General features: G+C 38.7%; 1 long non-coding RNA gene across 1 annotated transcript in view; it reads right to left on the reverse strand.

Annotated features, from left to right (window-relative positions):
• LOC115223988 overlaps positions 1-15,230 on the reverse strand; it is a 23,721-nt gene extending 8,491 nt beyond the window's left edge. The window contains exon 1 of the long non-coding RNA XR_003882840.2: positions 14,842-15,230. This is a non-coding gene — a long non-coding RNA (uncharacterized LOC115223988). The remainder of the gene's footprint in view (positions 1-14,841) is intronic.
• Positions 15,231-15,550: the final 320 nt, after the last annotated feature.

Raw genomic sequence — 15,550 nt, forward strand, 5'->3', positions numbered from 1 at the left:
TATATATATATATATATTATATATATATATATATATATATATTAGTTTTTTTCTTGGGGCTGGCCGAGTTGGAGCAAATATCAGAATTGAACAGCCGAAATTTGCTATGATGATTCGGTGTCTGACTGAAGATTGAAGGCTTCGAATGATTTGTCTGTGTTCCGTGTTTGTCCCTTCATGTATTTCACGTTCTTTATATATAAAACATTTATTCTTATATTATGCGGCGTTACGTGCACCCCCCCCGTTTGTTTATATATATATATATGTATATATATATATATATATATATATATATATATATAGAGAGAGAGAGAGAGAGAAAGTGATAAGAAAATGGAGGGGATCAATAGGTGGTTCATCAACTTTTAGACATTATATTATGTCAACTTATTTATTTATTTACTAAAATGACATAGTAAATAAATAAATAAATAAATAAGTTGACATAATATAATGTCTAAAAGTTGATGAACCACCTATTGATCCCCTCCATTCTCTTATTGCTCTATAAATTAATGGTAAAATATCTCTTTACCTTCACCCATTTAGTACACTAGGTAATGTAATTGCAATGCAATAGAAAACACTTGTGTATTAATAATTGGGTATTCTACCAGCAGTATATTGGATAGATATTATCCCTTAGTTGGTTGGTTTCACAACCTCTAACTTTCTCTGAACATATATATATATGAACATGTATCTATAAGAGTGCATGCATGAATGTACATATATAATGAAGGAAATGAATCCAGGCAAATACTTTAGAAGCACTCTTTAGAGATCAAACCTCCCTAACTAAATTGTCCATATATAAACACACATAAAAGGCATCACTTCACAAGAGTTCCAGCACTGCTTCAAACAGTGGAAAACGTGTCTGGACCGATGCATTTCTTCAAATGCAGAATACTTTGAATGTGATAAAAGTGTAAACATTTAAAACTAAGTGAATAAAATAATATTGTAAAATTCCAGTCCAATTTGTAAATCCAAAGTTTAATCACGAAATGAATTCAGTATAAATTCAGTACATAGTCACAGATTATAACAGAAAAACACAAAAGAATGGAGATTTATTCATGACTAGCAGTATCGCCCGGCGTTGCTCAGGTTTGTAAGGGAAATAACTATAAAGCATTTTTAGAGAGTTATAGCCAAAAAATAGCAAAAAAATGGAAAAAAAATGATGGTAAATTTTTTTTGAGAGTTAAAAAAGGTGGAGTTGCACCCCCTAGACGGTCTGTGGTTTGGGTTTCTGATTCTCGACCCCATGTCGAATTTATCGATTTTTTTCAGAACTGGGGGAACTTTTCAAAATTTTCGTTGCGTTAGTTTTGAATTATGACATTGGGCTATGTGTGGGTCAAGTTTCATCAGAATCGGTTGAAAGCCGTGGTCAGAGTGAGGGTATGAGAAAACAGACACACAGAAAACGCACAGACAAACTGCCGTTTATATAGAGAGAGATTTAGTTAGCTACATACGTTTCAAATAGAATGGCATGCCTTAAAATGTTGCAGTGCCATCTATTAAGCATATTTAATTGATCTATTAAGCATATTTAATAGGCGCAGGAGTGGCTGTGTGGTAAGTAGCTTGCTAAACAACCACATGGTTCCAGGTTCAGTCCCACTGCGTGGCATCTTGGGCAAGTGTGTTCTGCTATAGCCTCGGACTGACCAATGCCTTGTGAGTGGATTTGGTAGACGGAAACTGAAAGAAGCCCGTCGTACATATGTATATATATGTATATGTATGTTTGTGTGTCTCTGTTTGTCCCCCCCTAGCATTGCTTGACAACCGATGCTGGTATGTTTACATCTCCGTCACTTAGCGGTTCGGCAAAAAGAGACCGATAGAATAAGTACTGGGCTTACAAAGAATAAGTCCCGGGGTCGATTTGCTCGACTATAGGCGGTGCTCCAGCATGGCCGCAGTCAAATGACTGAAACAAGTAAAAGGAAAAAGAAAAAAAAGATCACATACTCGGCTGATTAAAATGCTATAGGGAGAAAAAAGGAATTCTGAGTTCAAATTCCACTGAGGCTGGCTTTCCTTCTCATCCTTCAAGGGTCAATAAAATAAGTACCAGTTGAACTCCGCAACTGATTTATTTACTCCCTTGAAATTGCTGGCCTTGTGCTAAAACTTGAAATCATTATGACTTGACATAAAAACAAACACACACACACCACACACACACATATATATGTATCTCAATATATAAAACAGAGTTTGTGTGTGTGTGCATATGTTTCTTATGGATTCGAAAACTGAGTTGCCAATTTTGGTGTATGAGATATCAAAAGATTCATTAAACTTTCAGCTACCAAAGACAATATATTCGGTAAAATTACAGATTAACACCCGCACGATTTTCACTAAGAAAAAAAAAATCGGATTTTTGGCGTGGAATCAAGTACCCTGACCTCCTAATATGCTGGAAATCCCATTTTTTTGTTCGGAATTGGTCCGGAGGGGGGGGGGTGAGTTAGCCCCCCCCCCCCTCCCCGGAATTTTCACACAAAAAAGAACTCTGATTTTTTTTTTAGTGAAAATCGTGCGGGTGTTAATCTGTAATTTTACCATATATTCTTTGCACAACTCTTTTTTATTAGAACACAACGTGTAGCTAGTCTGGAAATCGAAACCACGACTTCACAATCGTGAGTGCAGCACGCCTAACCACCAAGCCACGCGCCTTCACTAACACCAAAGGTGGAAGCACTCCGTCGGTTACGACGATGAGGGTTCCGGTTGATCCGATCAACGGAACAGCCTGCTCGTGAAATTAACGTGGAAGTGGCTGAGCAATCCACAGACACGTGTACCCTTGACGTAGTTCTCGGGGATATTCAGTGTGACACAGAGTGTGACAAGGCCGGCCCTTGAAATACAGGTACAACAGAAACAGGAAGTAAGAGTGAGAGAAAGTTGTGGTGAAAGAGTACAGCAGGGATCACCACCATCCCCTGCCGGAGCCTCGTGGAACTTTTAGGTGTTTTCGCTCAATAAACACTCACAACGCCCGATCTGGGAATCGAAACCGCGATCGTATGACCGCGAGTCCGCTGCCCTAACCACTGGGCCATTGCGCCTTCACTCACACCAAAGGTACTGCTTTTATAAACGTCACCACAAGTGATGTGTTTCCGCCATCGATTAAAGACAAACGGAGAACAAAAAGAATTATTATTTCAAATTTTGAGGTAACGATGACCACACTGTTCAACTGGTAACTTATTTATTTGAATGCGAAGGATTTGAACACAGAACATAAAAGAATTTGAACTCAGAAGATGAAGAATCGGAAGAAATGCCGGAAGCATTTTACATACATATAGGAGCACTCCGTCAGTTACGACGACAAGGGTCCCCGCTGATATGATCAACGGAACAGCCTGCTCGTGAAATTAACGTGCAAGTGGCTGAGCAATCCACAGACACGTGTACCCCTAACGTAGTTCTCGGGGATATTCAGTGTGACACAGAGTGTGACAAGGCCGGCCCTTTGAAATACAGGTACAACTCATTTTTGCCAGCTGAGTGGACTGGAGCAATGTGAAATAAAGTGTCTTGCTCAAGGACACAACGCGTCGCCGGGAATCGAACTCACGACCTTACAATCGTGAGCCGAATTCTCTAACCACTGAGCCACGCGCCTTCACTGGAAGCATTTTATCCCATGTGTTTAACGACTTTACCAATTCGCACACTTACTTCAAAAAAAATAATGAAATCTATCAGTCAGCAGAGTGGCACAGTGGAAGCGTGCTGGGCCCATAACCCAGAGGTCCGTAGATCGAAACTACGCTCTGCTAAGTAGACTTTTTATAGGCACAAGAGCAGCTGTGTGATAAGAAAGGATTTGACAAGACAGAGTTTGCTTTCAACTTGCTTGGGGGCTCCGATGAGGAGGATTGACTTATTGATTTGTATTTTTGTAAAGGAAAAATTTGTATTCGAGGGCTTGTTGGTCGGTAGCCGCCGACACGACTCCCATCTTTATCATTATGTTTTCATTTCATCTCATTTTGTCTACGTCCAGCCCACAAGCTTCTTACCCTGCGTAATGCCCTTGTGGCAAATTATACGAAATAAAGCAGCTTGCTTACTAACCACCTGGTTCCGGGTTCAGTCCCACTGCGTGGCACCTTGGGGAACTGTCTTCTGCTATAGCCTCGGGACGACCAGAGCTTTGTGAGTGGATTAGATAGATGGAAACTGAAAGACACCCGTTGTATATATATATATGTGTATATGTTTGTGTGTCTGTGTTTGTCCCCCAACATCGCTTGACAACCGATGCTGGTGTGTTTACGTCCCCGTAACTTCGCTGTTCGGAAAAAGTGACCGTTAGGATAAGTACTAGGCTTACAAAGAATAAGTCCTGGGATCGATTTGCTTGACTCAAGGCGGTGCTCCAGCATGGCTACAGTCAAATGACTGAAACAAATATAAGAATTAAAGAATATCATACAACAGAGTTGCTGAAGCATGGAACAAACTGCCGGCATCAGTTGTTAGTTGTCGGAGCACTGCATCCTTCAAAACTTCCATGCTTCCTGAGATTCGCCAACACTACACCTGATTTTCTCCCCTCCATACACACGCTGAGGTATGGAACAAACTGCTGGCATCAGTTGTTAGTTGTCGGAGTACTGCATCCTTCAAAACTTCTATGCTTTCTGAGATTCGCCAACACTACACTTGATTTTCTCCCCTCCATACGCACACAAGCATGTATCTGACTCATACATTGTTCGCTTTCCAGACATTTCTACATTACTGCATGTACTTTATACGCACTTTCTGACAAGTTATGGTGCACCTGAGCACACTGTATACAATAATTTCATTATTACTATTTTTACTTTTAAAAACTGAAAGAAAGTCACCGCCGAAACTCTTAAGCTAAATTTGATCGTGTAAACCAAAAATGCTGAAAGAAATACATACGAAACCATTAAAAAAATATGCGTAGGCAAACGAAAACTTCTTGGAAAGTATAGAATTGAAGGAATTAGGAGGGAATTGTATGAAAATCCATGAGAAAATATGTGAAAATATTTTTAAAAGCAAATTTCTTAATTCAAAAGGGAGGCAAATATGAACAAAAAATCACAAAATTTTACAGAGTTTTTTCCCTTTGACTATTAATTTTTGTTATCAAAATTCATTGATGACTATCGAAATATTTTATTAGTCACGGGCAATGTTAATACTGAAAGATAATAATTATTATTGTTATTTAATTATTATTGTCATTTGATGTTAATACTGAGAGATAATAATTATTACTATCATTTAATTATTATTTAATTATTATTGTCATTTAAAGTTGATACTGAGAGATAATAATTATTACTATCATTTAATTATTATTTAATTATTATTGTCATTTAATGTTAATACTGAGAGATAATAATTATTATTGTCATTTAATTATTATTTAATTATTATTGTCATTTGATGTTAATACTGAGAGATAATAATTATTACTATCATTTAATTATTATTGTCATTTAATTATTATTTAATTATTATTGTCATTTAAAGTTGATACTGAGAGATAATAATTATTATTGTCATTTAATTATTATTTAATTATTATTGTCATTTAATGTTAATACTGAAAGATAATAATTATTACTATCATTTAATTATTATTTAATTATTATTGTCATTTAATGTTAATACTGAGAGATAATAATTATCATTGTCATTTAATTATTATTTAATTATTATTGTCATTTAATGTTAATACTGAGAGATAATAATTATTATTGTCATTTAAACGTGTTTTCTCTCTTAGAGCAAACTATACTGCGGCAAAACTTTCATATTGGCTTTTGATTCAGAATGTACGCGTATCTGAGCACTCCACAGACACGCGTAACCTTTTTAGAAATACAGGAAATACTCGTTTTTGCTAGCTGAGTGGACTGGAGCAACGTGAAATAAAATGTCTTGCTCAATGTCTTGCGATCATGAGCTGAATACCATAAGCCACGCGTCATCAAACATAGATCACAGTTTATTCGCGCGCACGCGTTTCTTGAGGGGAAACTTCGGAGGAAGCCAGCTACAGACGGCTCGATTGGTCTTTCGACCCTATATATATATATATATATATATATATATATATATATATATATATATATATATATATATATATATATACATTATAATAATATATATTATATTGAATTGATTTTACTGCTATCATTTCTTAAATATACCCACGAAACAAATGTAATCATTTTACCAAATATATACGATGGGAAAGGGGTTCAAATGCAAATACCGATAGGGCACAGAACGTGTGTCAATAGCCAGCTGGAGGAGATGTTCTCCTGGGGCTACAAGCTACAGTAACATCCACCCTTAGTGGTTAGCCACATTTAAGTGGCAAATATACTTCACATTGTCGTGCAGCTACTGTTTACACCTCGTTCAGAGATTTATCATTGCTTATATATATATATATGTGGAGGTGCAATGGCCCAGTGGTTAGGGCAGCAGACTCACGGTCATAGGATCGCGGTTTCGATTACCAGACCGGGCGTTGTGAGTGTTTATTGAGCGAAAACACCTAAAAGCTCCATGAGGCTCCGGCAGGGGATGGTGGTGATCCCTGCTGTACTCTTTCACCACAACTTTCTCTCACTCTTACTTCCTGTTTCTGTTGTACCTGTATTTCAAGGGGTCGGCCTTGTCACTCTATGTGTCACGCTGAATATCCCCGAGAACTACGTTAAGGGTACACGTGTCTGTGGAGTGCTCAGCCACTTACACATTAATTTCACGAGCAGGCTGTTCCGTTGATTCGGATCAACCGGAACCCTCGTCGTCGGAACCGACGGAGTGCTTCCATTCCATTCCATATATATATATATATATATATATATATATATATATATATATATATATATATATATATGTATATATATATATACAAGAAAGTTATTTTATTCGGTACGAATAGAACTATAGAAAAGGGAAGTTAAAAATGCACTGGATTTCCTTTAGATTTGATATTTAAAATATTTTTAAAGACTTAACTGGTTTTACATAAGTCTCGTGTTTTTATAGAGAGCATGGCTCAAATTAATATCGTTTTGGAAACGATTTTAAACAGTTTTGTAAATTCCCCGCTACATCCTGGGATCTTCTCGGTTTGAACGGCAGTTTTTTCCAGCGGTGTCGTATGAAATTGTCACCCATAATTATGACCCTAGTATCGATCTATTGCATTTCAATCTGTTTTAGGGTTAGGATTAGGGGTGGGGGGAAGGGTATCTTTTTTTTCTTCACAAATGTAAATAAACCCAATCTGTTTCTTAAACGAGGGACATATTCATACGGCACGGAATGGTTTTTTTACCTCAATAGACGTCAGTGATTGGTTGAATTGCAGAGATTGAAGAAAAAAAAACAACAAATATCTTACAAACTGTAGAATTTTCTCAATAACGCCAAGAAAAAAAGATGTTTTATAAACACATTGTAGCAGTATACGAAGTTTAAAAGTGTTTAGTTACCTAGGAATTATGTTAAAAACTGCCGTTCAAACCGAAAAGATCCGAGAAATCCATACCTTAAATGAATGGATCGAATGTAGACTTTGATTGGCTGAAAGAGCACTGATCCTATTCAGATCTAAGATCCCAGACTCTCTACTTAACTCCAGGCCAGCAATTTTCCGTGATTGCATGCATATGCATAAATATATTTTGAAGAAATGGAAAATTCAGCCTATTCCTTCCTGACTGACCTGTTGATATCTTTCTCGCCTTATCATTTAAGGTCTAAGGGGGATAGCAATTTTATCTATTTACTTTTTATATTTTACATTTTAGTTTCTGTGTTTCGTTTTCCGTTGTTTACTGTCCGTATTTTCTATATGCTACCTTCTCAGTTTTTTTCGCGTTTCTTCTATTATTCAGTTTCTTTAGTTTGTGGTTTGTGCTTGAAGAATACGTTCGAGGTTCCTCAACATATGAAACTATAAGTAGCGCTTTAATACAAGTATTGTGCCCTTTAAATAAATAATATATATATATATATATATATATATAATATATATATATATATATATATATATATTATATATATATATATATGAGATCTCACGGAGAGTAAGGGCCGGATGGAAGTCGTTCAATGGCATAAGGGATGTGCTCAAGGGAAGGTTGGACAGGACCACCCGTGCCAACCTCATTAACAGTGCAGTTCTGCCTGCAATGTTATATGGTAGTGAAACATGGGCTACCTAAAAGAGAGAAGAGCAAAGACTGGTAACGGCTCGAAGAGCCATGGAAAGGCCAATGCTTGGAATAAGTAGCGAGATCATCAGAGAGAAGTCTGGCGTGAGCGATGTCATCGCAGAATATACACGCAGCAAGTTTAGATGGGCTGGACACGTCGCCCGGCTCACCGATAGTCGGTGGACGCACGCAGTTGTCGAGTGGTACCCGCGCGAGCGGAAAAGACCACCCGGAAGACCTCCACGACGGTGGAGTTACGATTTCAGGAGGACGATTGGGATCACGTGGATGAGAAAGGCGCGATCCAGAGAGGAGTGGTCAGCGTGCCGTGACCAGCGGTGTCAAATGGACGCCTGACGGACTGGTCGGTCAAGGTGATCAAGGTGATATATATATATATATATATATATATATATAATAAAATATTAGGGAATAAATCAAAACTTACAGGGAAAAATCAGATTTAGGATTGAATCCAATTTTATAGTAAAATATTATATTATATTAAATTAGAGATAAAACCACTATTAGGCAAATCAAACAATGAAAAACTTAAGCCAATACATAAGATTAATTAATTTATATTATTTTAAATATATATCAAAAGTATTAAAAGTTTAATAAAAGATAATGAGATAATAAAAGATAATAATACTCATTATCTTTTATTAAACTTTTAATACTTTTGATATATATTTAAAATAATATAAATTAATTAATTTTATGTATTGGCTTAAGTTTTTCATTGTTTGATTTGCCTTATAGTGGTTTTATCTCTAATTTAATATAATATATATATATATATGTATCGCGTGGTACCTGTTTACAGTTAAGTAGACTGATTACATCCGTGAACTGTATCATCTAATAACATAACATTTTCTGCTGTGGCAACCCTAAAGTTAATATTTTCCGGGACGAGGAAAGATTTTAATTAAAGAACACTGATTTTATAATTTTTTTATGCGTTATTTCACTCATTCCTTAATTTTTTTCTTCTTTTGATATCGCATATCATTGTGTGTGTGCGTGCAATGCTGGCGTAATCCCAGTTGTGGAAGCACTCCGTCGCTTACGACGACGAGGGTTCCGGTTGATCCGATCAACAGAACAGCCTGCTCGTGAAATTAACGTGTAAGTGGCTGAGCACTCCACAGACACAAGCACCCTTAACGTAGTTCTCGGGGATATTCAGCGTGACACAGATAGTGACAAGGTCGGCCCTTTGAAATACAGGTACAACAGAAATAGGAAGTAAGAGTGAGAGAAAGTTGTGGTGAAAGAGTACAGCAGGGATCACCAGCATCCCCTGCCGGAGCCTCGTGGAGCTTTTTAGGTGTTTTCGCTCAATAAACACTCACAACGCCCGGTCTGGGAATCGAAACCGCGATCCTACGACCGCGAGTCCGCTGCCCTAACCACTGGGCCATTGCGCCTCCACAATCCCAGTTGTACAGCAAATATGAGTGGAGTGTTGAATTTAAAACCTGCTTCTACGTTTCAAAAATTCTTTTGTAGACCAACTATGTTTTCAACGCCGAAGATAACGATTTTGTTCCCAAAATACCTTTTCCTTGTCTTCTACTTCCCATGTTTTGTTTTACACTAGTTCGAAAATTTTGTTGGCGATCTTTCGTCTCTAGTAGACCTTTCCGTCGATTTCCGTAAAAAATTTTTTCTTTTTTTACATATGGGCTTGCGGGAACTTTTGAAGTAATATACATATACACATACACCGAGTAAAAAATTTCAGTTATCTCTTTCTTTCACACATTACTCTGTCTCTTCACACACACTAACAGAAGAACTTCACTTACACAACATACTGTCTGTCTCCCACACCCCATCAAACACACACACACACACACGCACACACGTACATCAATGCTTCCCCTGGACGGTAACTTCAAAAGAACTTCCCTCGTCATACAATCGCTTTCTGTTAGTCTCTTTCGCTCTCATTACTTCAAAAGTTCCCGCAAGCCCATATGTAAAAAAAAAAAAAATTTTTACGGAAATCGACGGAAAGGTCTACTAGAGACGAAAGATTGCCATTTTGTTTATTCATTTATGCATAATAACCACGTGGCGATAAATGGAAATTACGATGATTTTGAAAACAAGTTTTAACTCCTCCTCCTCGCTATTCAACAGCTGACACGCCCCCCGAATCCACAGCATTTTCCAGACTTAATATTCCGGATGTTTTTAAACTTGGCCACGCATTTGCGCCTGCGCAGATGTAGCTGTTGTGTTTTTGCTTTTTTTTCTTCAACTATCAAATGAAACGAGAGGATGGCATCAATGTGGTCGTTCCACATGATAAAAATATACTTTAAACTCTTAGATATAGGCGTAGGAGTGGTTGTGTGGTAAGTAGCTTGCTTACCAACCACATGGTTCCGGGTTCAGTCCCACTGCGTGGCATCTTGAGCAAGTGTCTTCTACTATAGCCTCGGACCGACCAATGCCTTGTGAGTGGATTTGGTAGACGGAAACTGAAAGAAGCCCGTCGTATATATGTATATATACACATATATATATATATATATGTGTGTGTGTGTGTGTGTGTTTGTCCCCCCCCCCCCAACATCGCTTGACAACCGATGCTGGTTTGTTTACGTCCCCGTTACTTAGCGGTTCGGCAAACGATAGAATAAGTACTAGGCTTACAAAGAATAAGTCCTGGAGTCGATTTGCTCGACTAAAGGTGGTGATCCAGCATGGCCACAGCCAAATGACAGAAACAAGTAAAAGAGTAAAGAGTATATATATATACATACATTATATACATTCTTCTTCTTCTTCTTCTACTGCATTGACCATTTCGTAATAGGGGACATTAGTTGAGGACGACGCAGTCAGATTTCACCACTTCTCTCGGTTTTCCGCGGTCCTCTGTGAATCGGTAATCTGGATTTTGGCCAAGTTTTCATCATTCCTTTCCGAGCTGTTATCCACTACCTGGGACATTCCTTGGTCCCAAAACCTTAGCCGTTGACCAGAGCAAGGATCTTTCTCAATAGACAGTCAGTCACACCTTGGGAAGCCCTACTCGGAGTCTTTCGCCTACCGGTGCAGTGTTAACACCATCCCTCACTTGGTTTGGTCCACCAGCTAAAGAGAACGCTCCAGGATGTGACGCTGTGAGCCATCAAGTAACAGATTAGGGGTTGAACGAAGACAAGCGATGCCTGTCCACCTGACCGTCCTAGGCAAGGTGCAACTGCCAAACACCAAAGGTACTACTCCATTACTATAACTATGATGATAGCAGTAGTATACTATCACCACCACCACTACTACTACTACTACTATTACTACTACTACTACTACTACTACTACTACTAATAATAATAATAATAAAATAATAATAATAATAATAATAATAAATTCTGGTTTATTGGCTACAAGGGCTAACATAAATCAAAAAATATGTAAGGACAAACACAGGACGAAAAGTACAAAGGGTTTTGCGAAAAAGAAAGGTCTGTGTAAACATTTAAATAACAGCGAAAATATATAACAAATAAAAACTCCCAATGGGGCGGGGGGGGGCGCTTCGAAAGGTTACTCGTGGAAAACCCATAAAAGCCAGGGGAGCCTGGTCAAAAGCGGGGTAGAGAGCCCCTTCTCCTTTTATATTACCTTTTTTTTTTACAGGTGGGCGATGCTTCGTGACTTTGTTTACATTTCTGAAGATAACAGAAACCATTTTCTCCCACCCCTAACTGTAACCCTAACCCTAACCCCCCATATATAAAAAAACAAACACTTTCTTGAAATGTATCCGGTACTTATACCGAAGTTACGCCCTTTTTTTTTTTTACAGGTGTAATCTCAGAATTGGTCCGTTCATACTGGCTATTTTACCGACATTCACCCACCTTTCAATAAATTTGCTACGAGACACCATTATACAATGTAGTCTAATAAATGAAACTACATCAACAATTACAAGGGAACATTCGCTATATGATATAATCGTTAAAAGGACTGGATATCACGCCCAAAATGTACTCGATGAATTTTGCTTGTTAAGGCTACCTGTCGCTAATCAGCAACAACAAGCGGAGGCGCAATGGCACAATGGTTAGGGCAGCGGACTCGCGGTCGGAGGACCGCGGTTTCGATTCCCTGACCTGGTGTAGTGTGTGTTTATTGAGCGAAAACACTTAAAGCTCCACGAGGCTCCGGCAGTGGAGTTGTGGCGAACCCTGTTGTACTCTTTCGCTCCGACTTTCTCTCACTCTTACTTCCTGTTTCTTGTCCCCGACATCCTACGCAACCGCTGAGCCTGGATGCGCATTCATCCATCCGTCGATGCTCTCGGTGTCGGGGGGTTGTTGACCGGCTTTCTCTTCTGCGGGTCTTACGAATAGCAAAGGACCACAGTTCGGACCGCTCATCAGCAACAACAATAACAAAGAAACGACACGTAGGAGCCAGCATGGCAGAGAAAGCCATGGGATCATGTATTCTTTCTTCATTGAAGATTGATACCATCAATGTTTTATGACAACATACAAACAACCGGTCTGTTTTTTAAAAGTAATTTCTATAGGCGCAGGAGTGGCTGTGTGGTAAGTAGCTTGCTAACCAACCACATGGTTCCGGGTTCAGTCCCACTGCGTAGCATCTTGGGCAAGTGTGTCTTCTGCTATAGCCCCGGGCGACCAAAGCTTGTGAGTGGATTTGGTAGACGGAAACTGAAAGAAGCCTGTCGTATATATGTATATATATATATATATATATAAGTGTGGTGTATATGTTTGTGTGTCTGTGTTTGTCCCCCTAGCATTGCTTGACAACCGATGCTGGTGTGTTTACGTCCCCGTCACTTAGCAGTTCGGCAAAAAGAGACCGATATAATAAGTACTGGGCTTACAAAGAATAAGTCCCGGGGTCGATTTGCTCGACTAAAGGCGGTGCTCCAGCATGGCCGCAGTCAAATGACAGAAACAAGTAAAAGAGTAAAAGAGTAAAGTTTTCATATTTTGTTTCTAATTACTTCGGTATAGACCTACAACATAAAACTAGTGACAGGCTGAATGCAAAACTAAACATATTTTCACATCAACATACCCATATATACACCCCCTTCATACACGCTCATATTGTAGTATATGGACATATGCATACGTACCAAATAATTGATAAATATATTGTACAGTATACTGAAATCACGTACGTACATACATACATGCATACATACATACATACATGCATACGTACATACATACATACATACATACATACGTACGTACATACATACATACATACATACATACACACACACATACATACATACACACACACACACATACACACACACACATACATACACACACATACATACATACATACATACATACATACACACACACATACATACATACATACATACATACACACACACATACATACATACATACATACATACACACACACACATACATACAACATACATACATACACACACACAACACAATACACTACGTACGTACACACACACATACATACATACATACATACATACACACACACATACATACATACATACATACACACACACATACTACACACATACATACACATACATACATACATACATACATACATACATACATACATACATACTACACCATACATAAAATATTGTTACCAGTTCAAATATGCTTGGAGGTATAAGATATATTCGATCCCGTGGGCTCAAAACGTCAAAGACTTTTCCATTCTTCCCGAGCGTTAAGCTAATACACCTCCTTGTTCTTCCTCCACCTGTCTTCGTCTCTTGTTTCCAATAAATCTGGACTAATATGTATGTATGTGTGCGTGTATGTATGTATGTATGTATGTATGTATGTATGTATGTATGTATGTATGTGTGTGTGTATGTATGTACGTATGTATGTATTACGTATGTAGGTAGGTAGGTTTGTGTGTGTGTGTGTGTGTGAGGAGAGAGAGAGAGAGCGAGAGAAATAGGACATACCTATTTGTTTACTACCCACAAGGGGCTAAACACAGAGGGGACAAACAAGGACAGACAAACAAGGACAGTGCGTAACTGGTACTTATTTAATCGACCCCAAAAGGATGAAAGGCAAAGTCGACCTCGGCGGAATTTGAACCCAGAACGTAGCGGCAGACGAAATACCTATTTCTTTACTACCCACAAGGGGCAAAACACAGAGAGGACAAACAAGGACAGACAAACGGACTTAGTCAAATATATCGACCCCAGTGCGTAACTGGTACTTATTTAATCGACCCCGAAAGGATAAAATGTTTTCTTATTACCCACAAGGGGCTAAACATAGAGAGGACAAACAAAGACAGACAAACGAATTAAGTCGATTATATCGACCCGAGTGAGTAACTGGTACTTATTTAATCGACCCCGAAAGGATAAAAGACAAAGACAAAGCCAAAGCCAACCTGGGCGGTATTTGAACTCAGAACGTAACGGCAGACGAAATACGGCTACGCATTTCGCCCGGCGTGCTAACGTTTCTGCCAGCTCGCCGCCTTAGAGAGAGAGAGAGAAATCGGACATACCTACCCATCGATCATCCGTCGTTATCCAATACTTGCTACGGAATGAACGTAAGGTGAAACTTTGCTTCTATCGTTTATACTTCGGCTACTGCTACTTCTGTCTTTATTGCTGTTGTTATCATTAATCACGGGTTTTGATTGTCTCTCCGCCACCCAACAAACCGACCAGCCCGACCATCAGCTGACGTTCGAACTATTTCCTAATTGCGATGACAGTTGGAATAATCCTTCCTCCACCCACAACCATCTCTGTGGCGTCGGTTACTCCGGCTCTCTGTCTCTCTGTCTCTCTTTGTCTCTCCTTCAGTGTTTATATTGTTCACAGTGGCCATAAAAAACATCCATCAAATCGTTTCTTTTGTGAAGTATTTTGACTAAAACGGTGCGAGGTGAAATAATTATCGGCCGTGAAAGTTTTCCGTAGGAAATTACCTCCGCCTCTCTCTCTCTCTCTCTCTCTCTCTCTCTCTTTCTCCCTCTCTTTGTAGAAAAGGAGAAAGCAAAGTCTTCAGTGTGAGTATGTGGTTTGCGGGGTCAACTACGTCCTCCGCTTCATTTTTGTTAATCACTCATTCTCATATAATTGTATATATTTTTAATTGTTTGTTTTTCATACGTTTCGTCTCATTCGATACCCTGACCCCCAACGTTTGTTTTGTCCCCTCTTTTTCTCAACCTTATGGTGAATAAAGAATACTCTCTCTCCTCTCTCT

This window comes from Octopus sinensis, linkage group LG24 (genome assembly GCF_006345805.1).
Source record: "Octopus sinensis linkage group LG24, ASM634580v1, whole genome shotgun sequence".
Classification (NCBI taxonomy): domain Eukaryota; kingdom Metazoa; phylum Mollusca; class Cephalopoda; order Octopoda; family Octopodidae; genus Octopus; species Octopus sinensis.